The sequence below is a fragment of the Anser cygnoides genome, chromosome 1, assembly GCF_040182565.1.
Source record: "Anser cygnoides isolate HZ-2024a breed goose chromosome 1, Taihu_goose_T2T_genome, whole genome shotgun sequence".
In the NCBI taxonomy this organism is placed as follows: domain Eukaryota; kingdom Metazoa; phylum Chordata; class Aves; order Anseriformes; family Anatidae; genus Anser; species Anser cygnoides.
In genome coordinates this window covers 39,522,537-39,540,613 of record NC_089873.1, presented here as the reverse complement: position 1 = coordinate 39,540,613, position 18,077 = coordinate 39,522,537, and the positions used below count along the sequence as shown (strand labels likewise).

Sequence of the window (18,077 nt, the reverse complement as noted above, 5' to 3'; positions counted from 1 at the left end):
TCTTCATTTCTCAGCTGAATTGTTTTCTCACTCCTGGCTTTGCAATCTATTTCACAGCTGATCCTTTGCCGAGCATGAACTCAATAACACTGGAGGTGAACTTTCATGCTCATGTTGATCCACAGGATTAGGATAGACAGGTTTGCCCCTCTCCCTGCAGTAAGTAAGGTTAATGTATAAACTTCCTCTCCCTCTGCTTTATATTCTGCTCATTTTTATTATCTTAACTTACTGTTTTGTTTCAAAACCCTGATCCATATCTAAACATAACCTCATGTGAACCGCCTAGCCACCACCATCACCACCACCACCACCACTTTGCCCAGCTTGCTCTTAGAGTAGTGGAGTTGACCATGACCACGACCAAGACCATGAGCTGGAAATGACTTCGGTGTCAGTGCAGTACCATCAGTAATGTAGTTCGGTAATGGAGTTCCTGCTATATGCACCTCTTTCCTTTCAGCCTGAGAAAAGTTTTACCTCCCTTATTAGTTTCACTAGCAGTAGCACAGGTTGTTTTAATATTCTGTGCTGCCTGTAACATATTGCAGATGTACCTGTGTGAAATGGTCTCTCGTTATTGGAATGCAATAAAAAGAAAACAAGCTTCTCAAGAGGAAAGAGGGTAAAAGAAAAAAGTTAACCCAGTTTGGGCCTGAAATTCCCCAGATTTTAATACTAACATTAACATTTTATAATACAGCTATTAAATTACCCATAGAAGTGCATATAAAAGGGCTCTGGGCCAAATTCCATAATCTTTACTTTGCTCAGCCCCCATATCAGTTGCTGAGGTAGTAATAGAGACTGCCTGGTTAAGTCTGAAGAACATTTGCAAAAGCACCAGTGTGACTCTAGGACCTCTTCCCTGAAATGCTGAAGCCTCAGGATAACACTTCACTGAGAACGATGAGAGGACACCCAATGCAGCAGGCACCACACTATTTCCAGCAGTGAGAGGAGTTGGGGCACCTTGCCCATGTGGTACCCCAGCGCGGGGCAGAGCACGTCAGCTCGGCTGCAACTTGCTGACCTGGCTGCAGTGCTGAGATCTGCCCTGGTATTCACACACGTTTCTGAACTGTAGCCTGGGTGAGCTCGTTTTGTCATCTCTGCATCGCATTTCCTTGCATGATGTAGCCCTGCTGTGCATCATTTTTAAATGGGACTTAGACTCCTCAGTTAACTGGAGACTTGCAAAATGTCCAAGGAAAACATGAGGGCCAAATGCTTTCCCTGAAGGAATGTCCTCATCTGGTATAGATCTGACACACCATGCTTCTTCTCATTAAGCATGCAGTGTGTTAGGATACTTCAAATGGGGCAAGATATATCCATGTGTTGGCTGTCCCTAAAGGTAAAGGGCCAAGTTATCCAACAGAGCAGCATCCATGTTGTTCTGAAGTTGTTAGACACAGCACAGAACCGGTAACAATATCAAATGATGCGTCTGTGCACTTGTTCTGTGCACCCATTGACATTTCTGAAAAGCTTTTGGTCCAACTGAACTGGCAGATTAACTCATCCTCAAATTCTGAAAGCACCTCTTAATTGTTTGCATCCATGTGTAGGGGTGTCCAGCTTGTAACCTGAGGCCAGGAAAGCCTTTTAATTTGTTTTAATACTTTCCCTTTGTGAAACAAGACCGACAGATTGTCTCTCTCTCCCATAGAAGAGTACAGGACTGTGCCAGTGTATTTCTCATGTCATGCTGCATTATTTCACGCTAATTTACTCCAAGTTCTGCAACAGTTTCTTGCAACCCCCTTTTATTTTTTTCATCAGGGTTCCAAGTGTATACACTACACTTGAAAACACTGTAGTGTATATAGCTCATCTCTTCCAGCTTGATTGCTTTATTACCCATTGACTGTGGAACTAGAAATAAGAATACTTTCTTAGCATAAGAATATAATCCGTGATCTGAATGGATACAGAGTACAGGTTGAATGTGAAGGTTGCTGTAATGCTGGGGTTGAAAACAAATGTGTGGTTGTTGGCCCCACACCAAAATAGACTTCACTAAAAATCAAGTCCAGGTCAGCCCAGCCTGAGATTGTCTTGTATTTGTGTAAATCCATAAGTCTGGTGATCTAAACATAGAGGAAAAAACAAACAAACAACAACAACAAAAAAAAACAACCTGCCTTTGGCCGTCTGCACCTTGAGAGAGGCTGCACAGTAAGAAAGAAACTGAGTTATAGTGGAAAGGAAAAAAAGCCATTGTGAAGCAGTTGTTTGTAATGGGCTAGATCATCAATTGTAATTTTGGTGCAATTTGGCAAAGCTCTGCTGCCTTCAGTGAAGCTGACCCTGTTTATACCAGCTGAAGACCTGGCTTGCTGTAATTTATCATTACTGTCAGCAGTCCTTGTAATTTCAATCTTAGGGCATCTATGAAGACCAGTGCATTACAGACAGCTTCTCTTCTGGGCCAGACGGAATCATAAGCCTTCTGGTAATCTTGGATAATCCCTGAAGCTATGAGTCACTAGAAGCAGAGGCCCTTCATGCATCGTTTGAACCCCTAATTATCCAACATGTGTGGGTGAAAAGTGAGAGGGAACAGCAGGGCCAGCAGCAGGCAGAAAACACTGGATGAGCGGTTTCGAAGGGAACTTTCTGTTAATGTAAACAGCTTCTTTCCTTCCTAATAATGCACCTGTTAACAAATATATTCCTGGAGAGCGACTCTCATGCATCTGCTTACGACTTTGCAGAGGAAGTAGCTAATTGACATAAGGGGACTTAGAAGTGTTTCCTGGCTATAAATGTGCAGTATTTAACACTGCTTTATAGAGCACAATGCTCAAAACACTGCCAAAAACTCCAGAGCCCTGCTAGAAATGTGGAAGAAGCAAAAGGCTTCCACATCCAGAATGGTGACCCAGAATTTAATACATTTCCAGGTAGAATTAACAGCACTCTGGCATGCAGCCCAGTCTCTTCCACCACACAGCGTGAGTCCTGATTAGAGCTTTTTTCCTCTCTCGGGGACTAATCGCATCCCTTTGAAAAGAGATGTAGTTCCCTTGATCATCCTCTCTTCTGCAGGGTGGCAAAATCAGAGTTTTGAAGAGAAATCTGAGAAACTGCAGGAGCGTGCAGGCAGCAACAAGAGCAGAAGCAGCAGCAGTGGCAGATCTCACTTTGTGCAAGGCTCAGCGCGTGCTGTGCAGAAGGAAGGAGGTGTTCAGCCCCTTGGTGGCCTTCTGCTTTGAAATTGCTTGTTGTCTTTGCCACACAGGTGGGCTTCACGCTCTGAACTGTGGCCTACTGGTAATTCAAATGAGCAGAGGGTGTCATTTAGAATGAGGGCTCTTCTTTGGTCATATTTCTCAATGCAGCGAAAAGGAAACATTTTAACCAAGTTTCTTGAAGGAACATGGTTAATAAGCTTGCTCATTGAACATTGTTCCCTATCTGTTGAACTTTTTGGTTGATTCCAATGATAGCCAGATTCTACATACTCTGGAAAATTCACCAAAGAGAGAGACCGGGGTTTTTGACTGCCCCAAGGATGTGAAATGTGGCTATAGAACTCAAGCCTTCATACATGGAGAAGTTGAGTGGTCCAAAGGCACAATCAGGAGGAGGCTTTTAATTTTTATACTGCTTTATGTCTTTTAATTTAAATACTGCTTCTGCTGCATGTCCAGTCAGCCACATGATAGAACTGAGGGAATTTCTCATGGGACGTGTGGGGCCTTTAAAGGTAGCAATGGCTAGGGCCTTTTTCGGTCAGTGATGTTACTTCTGGCCATTGCTCAAGGCTAAATGGGGTGTTTATGCTTTGAGTATAGACTTTAAGAGGGGAACAGGCTGGTCAAAATTCAGCCAGCAAGAAGGTAGTGAGCATTGAAACTCTGTACTCATATGTAATGAAACTGTTGCTGCTTTTAAGGCGTATCTAAGTTGGATCTGTCAATTTGGTGTCTCAGATTAGCTGGAACTATTTGGGCATTGCACTGTCAGAGTAGGCTTCTGGGGGAAATGTGGGATACAAGAACTGCTCCATATCTCAAAGGTATTTCCAGGTTTACCCCAATGGCTGCAGAGCACAGTTGGTTGGTGAAAATCCTGTGGATTTGGATGCTGCCTTCTTACAGAAATTATTGCAGCAGAGCACTCTCAAACAACAATCTGCTATATCTCCAGGAACACTTTTTCTCTCTATAGATGGAGCTCTTTTTTTTGCTCTTTTTTGTTTTTAGTTTAGCCAGCATAATCTGTTCCCCTCTTTCTTTTTTCTTTTACGGAATTCATTTGTGAGCAACTTCAAAAATGGAAAATATTTTAAAAACTATAAACAATTTCTTTTGTTTTCTTGTGGGGGTCCGTTAGCTGGCACTGGTCGAAAGAAGAAATCGCATTGCTCTTAGAGGCAATTTGTTTTGATTTTCCTCTTTGGTTTATTTTATAGTTACACAGGCAGGATGGGTGGAGACCAGATCAGTATCATTGTGATCCCTGCTATATCTGTCATCTCACAAGTTTGTTTGCTTTTAAGAAATGATTGGTGTTGATTTCAGCGGTTCTATCAGTTTGTAAATTATGCTAGGCAGTGCTTCTCTCGCCAAAGCACACCTACTTTTTCCATATGCGGGAAGAAGAAGGTTACTTATCCACAGCTTGTGTGTACATCCAGAAAGCTCTAGCATATCTGTGAATGTTGTGAAACAGCCTCTCCTTTGCTTTGCATAGATTTTCCATTTACTAAACAGCTCTGACTTCTTTCTCACCTGCTGGTATGATTCTGTGCAGAAGCAGCCTCCAAAATTCCACTTATTTATTAAAAAATCTTCCAAATCCTATTTTATTTTTTTTCTTTTGGAGACATTGGAAGCAATCCTGGGCTGATGGAAATCAGCCACAATGTTGACATATATTTCACAAGGTCTAAACTTTCTTTCAGTAATATTATACCAAAGTGTAGATCTTCAAAGAATTTCTCATTAGAGAATTTCTCAACTTCTGCTTTCTTACACAGAGCCAGCCTGGGAATAGATGCTTCCCTGTTAATTTAAATGGTGTTTCTCTAGATGCCATATCCTTAAATCAAGACAATATTACTCTTTCAACTGGATGATTTTGCATGTGTCCTCTTTGTAAAGCCCCAGAAGATGCAGACACTGGCACCATATGAAAAATAGGTAACAGAGGAAATTAAGACGTTTTATGTATCTTGCAGCCGAGAAACCAGACCAGCTGCCTTGATCTCTGTCAAGTGGGGAAAAGGCATTAATCAAAATGAAAAAGAAAGAAACCTCAGTCATCTTCATTTGACCATTTCACTGCTTGGATCTTAAGCAGAGGTAGGTAAAACACTTCTGGGCATATTTAAACTGTTCTGGTTTTCCATGACTTAATTTATACCCAGATTTCTTGAGAGAGAACTTGAAGACATCAGCAATATGGAACAGGTCAGGACAGGGAGAAAAAAATACATGCAATGGAAATCTGTGTTAGGGCAAAGATGGTGCTCAAGTCTAAGATAGCTAGTGGTCAGCCCACAGAAGAATCAGGGCCAAATTTAATGTCAATTTAAATAGTACATCAGTTCCAGGCAGGTATGAATCAGAAACTCTGCAGAATGGGGTACTGCAGAAAAAAAATGTATAGTTTTGGTCTTCAGGAACTGTGAATAAAAAATAAATAAATTAAAAACAAACAACAACAACAAACCAGAAGAGAATAGCAGAAAGGGGGCTGTAACAACAAGATGATAAAAAATAGCATTAGCAAGAAATATCACCAAAGACATCCCTAGCATAGCAGGTTCATCCCAGCCCGTGCTGTGGCACATCTGAGACTGGCATTTGAGAGTAAGACATGAGTCTTACAGAGGAGTAAGGCTGATGTTTGAGTTCACTTGCATATGTGTATGTCTTTGGCAGAAACTGAATTCATCATGTACCGTATTCGGGACTGTTGGTTGCATCAAAGCTGTAGGTATAAAAACAAAGTTGCTTTTCACCTAGCTGGATGGTTTAGTATTTGACCAGAGGAAATAAAGTTGTTGATCTTCTGTTATTTTTCAGTGGCACTGCATTAAAGTGTGTTCAGAAGGCTCGATAAAGTATTTTTCATAGAACCATTATTGTGTGGCTGATTTATGTGACTACTTTGATGGTAAGGAAGTTTAATTAGTAATAGCTGCAGTTCTTGAGGAGAATTTTAACAAGGTGCCTCGCATATGAAAAGCACAGAAGTCCCTTTGTTCTGAACAACCTCTAACAGGGTGTAAAGGAGACTTTTGCCCACTCAGCTCATTCTGATAAATTAGCAGGTCGCTTTGAGCAAGTAAGCGGAACAAGATCACAAATACCACTGAGCACCAAGCCTTTGCCCGCTGAGGGAGCATTTGGACCATTGCTAAGTTGCTGCAGAAAATGTATCCAGTCACAACATTAGTGATAGTGTATCCTTTCTTCCTTCACAGACATGGAATTTCCAACTCCTTTTCTAGCTGTCTCTAGCTAGGTGTCTAACATCTACGCTACATCTAAGCTGTCTAACATAGCTATTCCCCAGTGAATGGAGAGAAATTGGTACAGCTACAGTGAGTCATCTCAGCCAAACACAGGAGTTTAGGATAAGCCAATTAAATTACTGTAATGAAATCAGCTGAAAACAACCTTTTATGCTTTGTGTTACGAGAAACATAGGTGGGGCTGGTGTTGCAAGGTCCCACTAATTCAGGCTGTGTACCCATTTGGAGCACATAATGTATTCTCATCTTTCCGGCTATTAGGCTTTGGAAAGAAAATGGATAAACAAGTTTTTTGAAACCATAAATCTGATATAACTTTTAATAAATATTTTGCTGTTTTCTGAAAGGCGGTGCCTACGCCACTAACTAGAACAGGCCAAGGGCTCATTCTCCATGCTACGGGCCAGCTGGCGTGGCACCGGTCCTGTCTTCAACCCCGAATTCAATGCCCTCTCAACACAGGACATCAGGCTGCCTGGTGGGAACGGTCCCTGGCAGGGGACGGGCTGTGAGAGCATGAATAGGCACTAGCCAGGACTGGGCAAGAGCGCACTATGTGCTTCATGGTCACCTTGAACCTGATCGTGATCTCTGCCCAGCCTGTTTCCTATTTACTGGTATAGACACAGGCAAGAGGTTTTATCCTGCAAAAACATTCTTACCACTGAAAACTCTTTTTTTTTTTTTTTTTTTTTTTTCAGTAAAAGACCAGAGACTCAAATGGGATAGTGTGTGCTCTGGCAGAGCTAGGATGTGTTTGAGGCTGGGAGGGCTTCCCAGGTAGTTGGGTATAATTTCAAATGTTCTTTAAGAAAGATCTCCGAAGGGAAAGTTACATTTACTGTACGGTCTCTAAGTGAATCCTGATCAAACTACTTTTGATTATTTCAGCTACAACAGATAGAATACTTGGTAATGTCTTGAATCCTTCTCTAGGTGTAGAGACGGCAGCTCTCATACATTTTGTAAACACTCAGAGAGCTTACAATAGTCTGAAAAGAGAGCAGTGAAATGGAACAATCATTTATTTCTGGCATCTTAGATGTATGGTACATAAAAGAAAAAGAAGTAGGCTAAGCATTTATCAGATATGAGGATTTATAAGACTGGGAGAGGTCAAGAATACTGTCTTCTTTCTTTTTGATAAAGTGCTCTAAAATTTTAAGGTCTAAGGCAGGACTGAAGTCCTCAGTTTTGAGGTGATAAGGAACTCAAGTGAACAAAACTTCTTTCTGCAACATTGTTAATGAAGTACCTCTCCAGGTCTGGGAAACCTGAGGATAACTATACCACGGAATTAATGCGGTCTCACAAGAATTGAAAAGGAGATGGATGGTCAAAAGAGGGGGACTAAGACCAGAAACTGTAAATCACTTCCAGTATCTAGAGCTAAAGTGAATTTCCAAAAGCTAGTGGGATGGTTTAGAGGTTAGCTATAGTGAATAATGTCTCCCACTTGCCATAGAGATCCACTTTGAAGCTTGTGTACATAGAATTGGGAAGTTATTTTGTGGTATTTAATCTTCATCTTAAATCTCCAGAACATGAAATCTTGTGACTCCATACAACTCTCACATCTGAATCAAAGAAACAAGTTATTAATAATAAGGATGATTGTCAACAGCGAGGACAAATGGTTTAGTTCCTAGGTTTACTTACATTAGACACCGCCATAAACAACCAAATATGCGACAGCTGCAGATGGTTTCAGAAATTCATAAAAGGATTGATTGTGGAAGAAGACTACCCATTTCTAATTATGCAGACCCGATGGCTATAGAAGCACAAGCTTTAAGGCAAAGAGGTACAAGTTTCTGTAAGCTGTGGTGGGCATCTGTACACTCTGGAAAAAAACAAACACACCAGCACATAGAGTCAAGCAGAAGTTTTTGGTCTTGGATATATAGATCTCACTGTGAAGGCAATGGGATTCAGATGTTCCATTAAAAACAAACAAATAAACAAAAATACCATGTATTTATTAGGTGACATGAGATAAATAGCTGTATACAGCCCCTTGTATTTGCTGAGTAAGGAAGCTGGCAGTGCCTCTTATTCCTTGGCCACAGTGTCACAATACCACCACAGATGCCCATGGTGATAAAGGTTTCTTATAACACAACAGTTATCAGCTCTTCCAGTAGGAAATGCTGTGCCAGATTCCTTGGCACCCTGTGGGCACTCTGTGCTAGACCAGCTCCTGTGCTGCTACCTCTGCCGTGGAGAAGGAGGTTTGCACATGGGGCCAAACTGGATCCATACTGGGGAGCTGCAAGCAGTTCTGTTCTACCTAAATTCATCAGAAAGCTGAAGAATATAACCAGCAAAGAAGGAAGAATTAAAAATAAATAAGTGGAATATGTAGGATACTCTCCATTGCATGGCAACACTTCATGAGCTGGTTTGGAGGGACGGCACTTTGGCATGGGTCCGTAATACATGACCTGGACCTCTTGTGGTTGTCAGACCTCAGGATGTTCCTACTAGTCAGTTGGTGTGCATTTCATGAAAAATATCTGGCATACTACAGTTAGAATTGTATTTATAAGTTGAAAATTCTTTGCAGCTTGTTGGTCTTTCTCAAATATCTCTGTGTTTTTTTAAAATAGTCTCATGCACACATTTTTATTTACTTGATTTATAAACCCTGTAATTTGTGGCTTCCTGCAAATTTTTCCTTGAAAACGTAACAAATTAATCAGAGACATGAAAATCTATTAACTACAGGTCTTTGTAGTGCATTTCCTGTCATTCATACTGTGAAGGATCCCAGGGAAATCCGCTAATTGAGAGAAATCAAGAGCAATCAGAACAGATACAAGACAAACTGGGAAAATCAACAGTAATTATGTACTGAGAACACATTAATGAATACATTAAACAGAATTCTTTTCTTTTGCAAGAAAGAGTAGACATAATTAAGAGTAGGAACCAATTAGCATCCTTCTGTGTGACAAGGAGAAACTTTAAGGTAAAGGGCAGATGGAACAATTAAATTATGCAGGTGAATCAATCTGGGAGGCAGCAAAAGCAAATGATTAACTGGATGTCCTAATCTAACCTACAAGATGACTATAGCATGAGAATTAGACAGCAACATGTGCATAGTTTTATATATATATTACAACCTAAAGTTGTTCAAGGAGTCTTGCAAACTTGGCCTGATCTCAAACAACAGTTGCTTTGGGCCATATCAGCATGTTATCAGCAACTATTCTGTTAGTTCACTTATTAAAGCTTCTCCAGTGAAGGCCTTCCATGGGCTCCCGCACTTCACGTCTTGGTGATACCTTCAGAGCCTTCCCAGTGCATTCAGTCTGGACACTGAGTTTGTACTGCGCATCCCAGAGCATACCATACTCCGAAACGGACACCATACTCCAAAATGGCCCTTTTAGTGCTTTCCTTGCCTATTTGAAACTTTCTGCCTATACTGTTTCCTAGCATTGCCCAGAAGCTAGACATTTGTCCTGAGCAGCCTTCCTCAAGCACCTCCAGGGTCCACCTAGACCTGTCAGCCCATGTTATATTGCTACAGGTAGCTCCCCACTGTTCATTGCACATAGTTTTTCCTTAACGAGGCTCTGGTGTGAGGTTCTTTTGTGACACAGGTGTACCTGGACAGTGTAAGGAAGCACACCAGAGGGTGAGGTATTAAGTATTTTCCCTCCCAGCAAGCCTATGGGGTGCTCTTATTGCTAACTCCCCGGGGGATTGTTCAAGACTAAAACATTTGCCTTCAAAGTCTTTGGGGTGACAGGAGTGTGTGGGCACTACCCGATACCTGTAGAGCACGTGACATATATTTTTTTTAATATCTACTTTTTTTTCTCTGAACAATACACTGGGAGGGAGTATACCACACTCCCACAGATCTGCATCTGCATGCCTGGACACCCTGTCTTCTGCAGTTTTGAGCAATTACACCAGGACCAGATGTTCAACAAACTCACTGGAGCCTGAATTAGCACTTACAAGCTTTTTTTTTCTATAATGCTAATGCCTTTTGGCAAAACTAAATACAACCATTTCATACAGCACAGGCCATCAAAGTACATCGAGAAAGTAAATTTTTAACTGGTGACTGGTGGATGAATTCTCTATTTTCTACTGCTGATAATTGGAGCTTTCTAGTGTCCCCAGGATGGTCTTTACTAAAGAATAGATAGTGACAGTCTTAACTAAGGTATAGATTGAAGACAGCAACAAAGACAGAAGTTTCAGGCTACAAAATTTGTTACATTTTGGGTTTTCTTTTCTCTTTTCTTTCACACTAACTGTGGTTTTTACCTGATTTTCACCAGTTTTGTCAAAGGTTATTCAGCTTTTGATTGCTGAGAACTCAAAACTGGTTAGTTTTATGATAAGTAGTTAACAATTTTTGAAAGAAAAAGTGGACATTTTTAAATTAGCTTTCTTTGATAAGAACATAACTCTCTTAGGATCAGATAGGGTCACCAAATTCTTAGACTAGTGTTGATGATATTATTCCCGCTGCTCCAAATTTCATACCGACTTTCCCTTTATTTCAGTTTGCATACTGCATCTACAGCAATGAGACAGTACTTAGATGGCTCATGCATGTCCATCTTCTCTAACCTCAGGCAATGGGATCAAGTCTGATGCTCCAAATCTGGGTTTAAATTACATTATAATACTGCTTTTAAAGGCAGGCATGTTTTTACACGTCCTGGAAAACTGTCATACACATGCTTTGATATCTTCTTTCTGAGAGAAAACAACAGTGCCTGCAGCCCAGACATTACTTGTGAACAACCATAACAAAAAAGGAAAAGTATGTGGAAGGAAAGGAAACTGCACAAAAGAAAACCCTTTACAGAGAAATGGTAGAGTCTGTATGATATTCCAGTTTTTCTTAATAAAGAGACTACAATAAGGTTGAGTTACATCTTCTAGGAAGATCATATCTGTAGGGTAAGGTAAGTACACTGCTCTTTTTGAGCTGAACTCAGAATATAAACTGGACTACTTCGCTGGGTTATCTGCATGCCTGTAATTATTCTAACTCTCCACTGGATGTCAATACTGCTTAATACAAATGTTGGCTCAGAGTTCGCTGCTTAGAACAGAGCAAGCCCTGTTTTTAGAGATGATGACAATTTAGAGTGTAACTAGGTAAGGAATGTAACTAGCAGGTGAAACCTGGCCCATTTGGAGGCAGATAGAGGACAGCTGTTAATAACAAAGGTAATTATTCCTTCCTTCCCTGAGAAGTCAGGGTTGCAGTTGAGTTTCCATTATATAGCTGATGTTGTGCACCTCTGAAAAAATCTCTGCCCTGAACAGGCTGGCAGAAATGGGAACCTGGTGTCTAAGATTTCCACCAAAGATAGATGTGGTATCCTAGAATAAAGACACCCTAAAGCCATTGGAAGACTACCTTCCATTTTGTACAGCAAGGCAATTGGCTCACAGAGCTCAGGCACTTGAAACCTAGTGCACAAAAGACACAGAGTAAGTTTTCATCAAAAAAGTTGTTAAGACCACATGGCCATTATTACAGCCAAGATTACTGATTGGCTTGAACAAGCCTTATTTAAGCTCTGAACTTCTAGGAGCTTCTGCCCCTTTTGCTCCTACCTCATGCTGCTTGCCTGGTGTGTATGATGCTCTTGCTACTCTGTGTTCCTTGGCAGAGTACAGGTGTGGTGGAGATATTGAAGGGAGAGCCAGTAGTACCAAGACTGCAGAAGCAGAAAAGTTGAAGGTAAGGAGAGAGGAAGAAGAAAATTTCCCTGTCCCACAGATACAGGGATTTGGGAGATATCCTGTGTTTCCTCTGAAATCCCAGTGAACTCTTCCTTGCAAGACTGCCATTAAATAATTCTGTGGTGGTCATGCAAAAGAGTTTAGTGACTCTCTGTTATCCTTCTGTTGCTGTCAGCACAGGTGAGAACATGCTGCCTTTTGAAGAGGAGAGGGAAATTGTGCAGATCACAAAATCTGAGTTAGCAGAGTCTAATTTTTAAATTTTTTTTTTTTTCAAGAAACTCCAAAAGACAACCAGCTTAGAATGATACTTTTGGCAGAGCAGTTTTTTTTTTCATTTTTTTTTTTCTTCTCCCCATTACCATATGTAGCAAATAAGCTGAAACAAAATGAACAGAAATGGTGTTTCAGTGATTGAGCTCCCAAAGCTGAGCTGATGCCAGTGGCACCCCATGCTTCTGTGAGTTCGCCTAACGATGCCTGTGGTATTTAACTTTCATAAGGATTTAATATTTGACACTGTGACAAGATTTTTTTCCAGGCATGCATGGACTGTTTTTTATACTCTTATTTGGCATATTTATTCAAAATGTACTATATTTAAGATTGCTGTAATCACATACATACATTGGCTACTGGCCACAATGTTCTAGCTATTAATCATACCCCAGAATCCATGGCAGATGTAAAAATTAAGTTTTATTTATCAAACTTACTCATTGGAAATGGCAGCCCAAGAAATTTACTCCTTAGGATTCTGACTTTTCTTGCATATTTCTGGCAATGGGTTCAAGGCTTTAGAAAGGTGTAAATCATTTTTTTTTTCTCAGTCCAGACGGTGTTGGCACAAAACTAAAATTATTTTTCCAGAAATGTAAACCCTTTTGTTTGGATGGCCTTTATATTACTGCCAAATTATACCACCAGTGCTATTTCTTTAACCTAATGCTATTTTCCATTATAATCCCATCTTTCAAGAAACAAACCGAAGTTTTCTACTCTTGCAGAAGTTTCAGACCCACAGATATGACTACCTTTCGGCTGAGTTGGGAAAGTAGCATCCACTGACAGGCCTGGAGGATTGCGGTTGCTTTTTCCGTACGTAACTAGATGAAAAGGCAACAACCTGATATGGAAAAGCAGGTTCAGGAGGAAGATTGTTTCTGTGTTATGACCCACAAAATATCCACCTTTGAGAACCTTGGTATATGGGTTTGCCTACTAAAAACACCATCTCTGAAAATAACTTGCATGAGTATTGTTTAAGTTGAAGGGTCCCCAGATGATTGTGATGCTGGTTCTGCTATTTGCCAGTATAGGAAGAGCTCCTACAACCCAAACTTGCTCAAGTTTTCTATTAAAAAGAACAAATTAGGTACAGTAGTGCAGAAAGAAAAGAAAAAGAAAAACCCAGCAAGACTAACATTATGGGACAAAAATACATCCACCATATGAGTGTACTGAGTGCTGCAGATTAGTTCCTGGTTTTGTTTGTTTTTTTTTTCTTGCAAATTGTTTTTGATTTACATGCATTCCTTTTGTATACATATATGGTATATTAAAGTGTAAGAACTAAATTAATTCCAATTGTCTTCTGCTTGGGCTAAATATATGTAAACCTTATAATGTCTGGGCTTTATTTTATTTGCATTTGCATTCCAAACGTTGTCATAATACATCTTTTTGTTCTTTGAATGATTATAGAGCACTGCTGGTCTGTAGAGCATGTGATTGTTCAGAAATCAGTTACTTCACTAAGCAACTTATAAACTAGCTCAAACAAAGCAGTTCTCTGAACAGGATGTAAGGGAGAACTCAGTGTGGACACCATGGGAGAGCATGTCATAGTGTAACAGAGACTCCTCCACTCAGATGCAGCACGGGAAGAGTTTGGGCTGTGCTCACCCAGTCCTGCCAGGCGCATAGCTGGTGCTTCCCTATCACTCTGGTGTTTCCTTACAGACCATGGAGAGAGTGGGACTCAGGGACCAGGTGAGCTGACTCGGTGCCTGATGCTAGAAGGGTTGAATGCTCTGTGCGCAGGGAACAGAGGACTGTCCCATGTACATCAGATTAGAAAAGTTGCCCCAGTTTGCAGCAAATACTCTTTAGAAAAATGTACTGGTTGTTTAATCCAGGCTCTTCAGGCTGGTGCACCCAGTGCTCCCCAGGCAGGCAGATATCCCCATCACACAATACTGGCTTTTCCCCCTTGCCAGTGAGATGTGGGCTTATGGGGAAGAGATGGGGCAAGGAGGGGAGAAGTCAAGCAGGAGACTCAAGTCTGTGCTGTATGTCCCGTGGAATGGGGATGTCCTCCCCCACCTGCCCAGGGCTGCCTTCAGTCAGGGCATGCTGGCCAGGTGGCTGCATCAAGGGACAGGTTGGCTCCAGGGGTGGTTTGGAAGCTGATAACATCCCGTGCTGTCTTGTCCTGTAGTCTAACTGCTTGATCATGTGCCTGTAGGAAAGGAGCCTCTGGCAGAAGATGGAACAGAAGCTGAATTTTGCTCAGTACCACAGGGGGTCCCAAAATGTGCTGTGGTGGATGGAAAGATGGAGGTTACTTTTGCAAAGTCATGTTTTTTTTTTTTTGTTGTTGTTCATTTTATTTGCCTGTAAAGCAGAACTTTTCCAGTTTCTCACTTTGGTGAGAAAAGCAAGTACAAAGAAAATCTAAACTCGGTTAGCCTGAACCAAACTGGTGTATAACTTGGCCTCCCAGCTGAAATTTCGACTATCTGCAAAGCCCTAAAGGAAACGATCATGTTGATTTGAGGTAGGCTGGTATAAAGCCAACGGTTTCAGTTGACTCCTGCAGACACTAGTGTTAATATCTGTGCAGCTGTTATGAGGGGAAAGATGAGTAGTATCTACCAGGTTCTGTCCCTGACTTGAAAAGTGGTCATACAAATTAATTAGCCGTGGCACTGCTAAGCACACTCATTATTTATTTGTTCCTAAATAGCCCTCTCAGGTTTTGTTTTGTAAGTTTTCCTACATTCCTCCTGCTTCAATGTCATGTTGTTTGCCAGCATCCTACTCGTGCTCAAAATGGCTAAGATTTGTTTTCCGAAATGTCAGCATTTCCAGGTGTCAATTTTCTTCCCTTTTCAGACGTAGAAGTGCCAGTGGAAGGTTGGCTCTCTTTTTCTGGCTCTGCTGTGAATTAAGTTCAACCTTTCCTTAAGAAGGTTTGTGTTTCAGAACAGCACATTAAAAAAACTTGACCCAAGCCCCCAAACAAGATAGTTGATGGAAGAAAAAAGCTCTCTGCTTAGGTTTGAAAATTCTTCAAGAGGAGGAATGCAAAGGGACTGAAGAACTCAAGCAGTTGTCATCCATGCCCCTTCTCCATGCCAACATATTTCTTTCTTCCAACTTCTGATCGCAAATTAGTAGTTTAGTAACTGACCTTGTAGTGTTTTGGACTATTATTCTATTTGGGTCTGCTTTCACCTAAATAACAACCATCTGGTGGTGTCTCAAATCAGATACGTGTGATGGACTATGTATAATAACCAGTTCAAGGATTGTCAGGGGAAGGGTTAACATTCTTGCCCTGAGCAGAAGGACCGCAGCTGCATGCCGTAAACTTAGCACAGAGATTGTCAGGGTAGAAGGCCTGGGTCAGCTGTAAAGAATTAAGCAAATCCCCCTACTACAAGAAGAGGGAAGAAGAAGAGTGGAATTAAGAAGTCCCTTTCTGTCTTTGTGTTTGGTTCATGGTGAAATAGATATCTGAGAACATTTGAAGCATACCTCAACCCTTAGCCTCTACACAATTTTTTCTCATGGAAGGTCTTGCACCTTGATCTCACAGAACCTGAGCAATCCATCTTCTGTTCCAGTAATGCGTGAAGTTTGAAGAAGGTGTGTGGAAAAGGTGTCATGTCAATCTTCAAATCCTCTTTCTATTTTTCTGGAAGTCTGTATTCCCACTCTCAATCTAATGTTTTGTCTCTACAGGAAAGGTGGAAGTTTTACTCTATGTTGAAATGTTCCCAGTGCAAACCCTTCTTCGAGAGCAAGACTGAAGCATAAACGTGTCTTGTTTTCTCCTAGATGTTGTATACTTCTTCAGAACAAACAGTTTCCAAATGCAGAGTTCTGTGAAAGGTTTATCATAGGGAGATGGGGAAATGGCACATCTTCCTCTTACAAAGCACGGGACAGCTGGAAACAAAAGTATGTGTCACAGGATATTAGTGATGGAAAAAAAAAAAAGTATTCAGGGCTGGTTGACTTTGTATATCCAAAGCCTCTTTTTTGGAGGACAGGAATGTGAAATACTGGAGCGTCCTGCAGAAAGGAGGCTTCCACAAAAAGACAAGGCTGAGGATGCTATTACAGCCTGGGACCATGGTAAGCGTATAGTCTGGACTCCTCGTGATGGGTGGGGAAGGCCACATTATGATTTCTTGTTTCTTTCTGCTTTCTCAGGTTCTTTGAATTTGTCGAGGTGCCAAGGGTTATTGAGCTTTGGGCTTTTTCTTTGTTCCTTTTTAGCTGTGGGTTGGAAAGCAATTTTCCTCTATGCGTATGTGTTAATGCGTGGTATGTGTATATACATACAACAAATATGCATAGATATAAATATGTGTGTGTATACATGCAAAAACATCTTCAAGACTATAAATCTTTATATACTGAATTATGCAAAAGCAGAGCCATATGCTTATCTTTGTAACCATAAAGAATCCCACTGAAATCAGTAAAATTTCTTCCAGCAATAGAGGATGCGTGGGGTTTTGACTCTGTTTTGACAGCTCAGAGTAAAGGCTGGCTTTTTTTGTTCTGAGCCCAAAGCCAGGCACTTGCTGTTTGTCAGAAAGCTGCTGTTCCTCTTGTGTCTTTGGAGGAACTGCCTGAGGGAGCAGCCACCTACCTGAACCTTTGCTCCTGCCTTTCTTGACTTGTGTGAGTCAACACTTTATGAACTGACTTGTTTTCTCCATAACTGTTGCTGCACTGCATGGCTCTGAAGCTGCTGTCCATCTGTAAGATTTAAAGCGAGACTCTTGACTTTATCTGCTGTTGACAATGGAAAAAGCAGATTTGTTCTGGCTTTCTATTTTTTGTAGGGGTAGGACTATATTTGATATATGAAAACATTTTTCAAAATGATTAGATCAATCCCTCTGTAATTTGATTTGTTGGGTGGGAGGAGGGGAGGTGGAGAAAAAAAAAAGTATTGTAGACTGTTTCTCAATAAAACTGCAACAACTAAGACTCCAGACCAACAAACACTTACACATGTGCTTAGCTTCAAGTCTGAGTTAGACCCAAGGGGCCTATATTTGTATTTGATTAATGACAATTATTTGAAGAGAGATGGACTGGATGGAATCAACTGGAAAAAATATGTAGCTATAAAAATATATGCTTACTGTAATGTATTTTTATACTGTTTCAGTTTTGTTATATTCTTTTATCTTGCATATTTGGCACACAGCTGTAGATTTCTGACATAAGGAAAAGGTTGCACTGTCAAATTCTGTTTAGTTTTAATCAGAAGGGTGTAACTAGGTCCCCGTTTGCTAACATGAACCCACGTAAAAACCCTGTTAACACTAGGGAACCTGCAGGCAGAACTGGGACCCTAATTTGAAAGAGCTCCAGGGGCTGATCTTCCTTCCTTCCTTCCTCTGGTAGCTCTGGTGAGTTCAGTAGCTCTGACTGTATGGTTAAAAGATTGACCTTACAGCATGAGAGCAGGGTTGCTTCGTTAGCAATCCCCTTAACCCTTGTACATTTCGTCTTGTCTGCACACAAACCTGGCTGTTTGCAGCTAGGTGTTTGAGAGCAAAGGCAGGCAGAGCCTGCACCTCGCAAATAAGAGCTTATGCGTACA

General features: G+C 41.0%; 1 long non-coding RNA gene across 1 annotated transcript; it reads left to right on the top strand.

Moving 5' to 3' along the window:
- The first annotated feature begins 12,083 nt into the window (after positions 1-12,083).
- On the top strand, positions 12,084-14,785 carry LOC106046803 (uncharacterized). The gene is made up of 3 exons (XR_010829696.1): positions 12,084-12,221; positions 13,231-14,215; positions 14,691-14,785. It is a non-coding gene; the product is annotated as an uncharacterized lncRNA (long non-coding RNA).
- Positions 14,786-18,077: the final 3,292 nt, after the last annotated feature.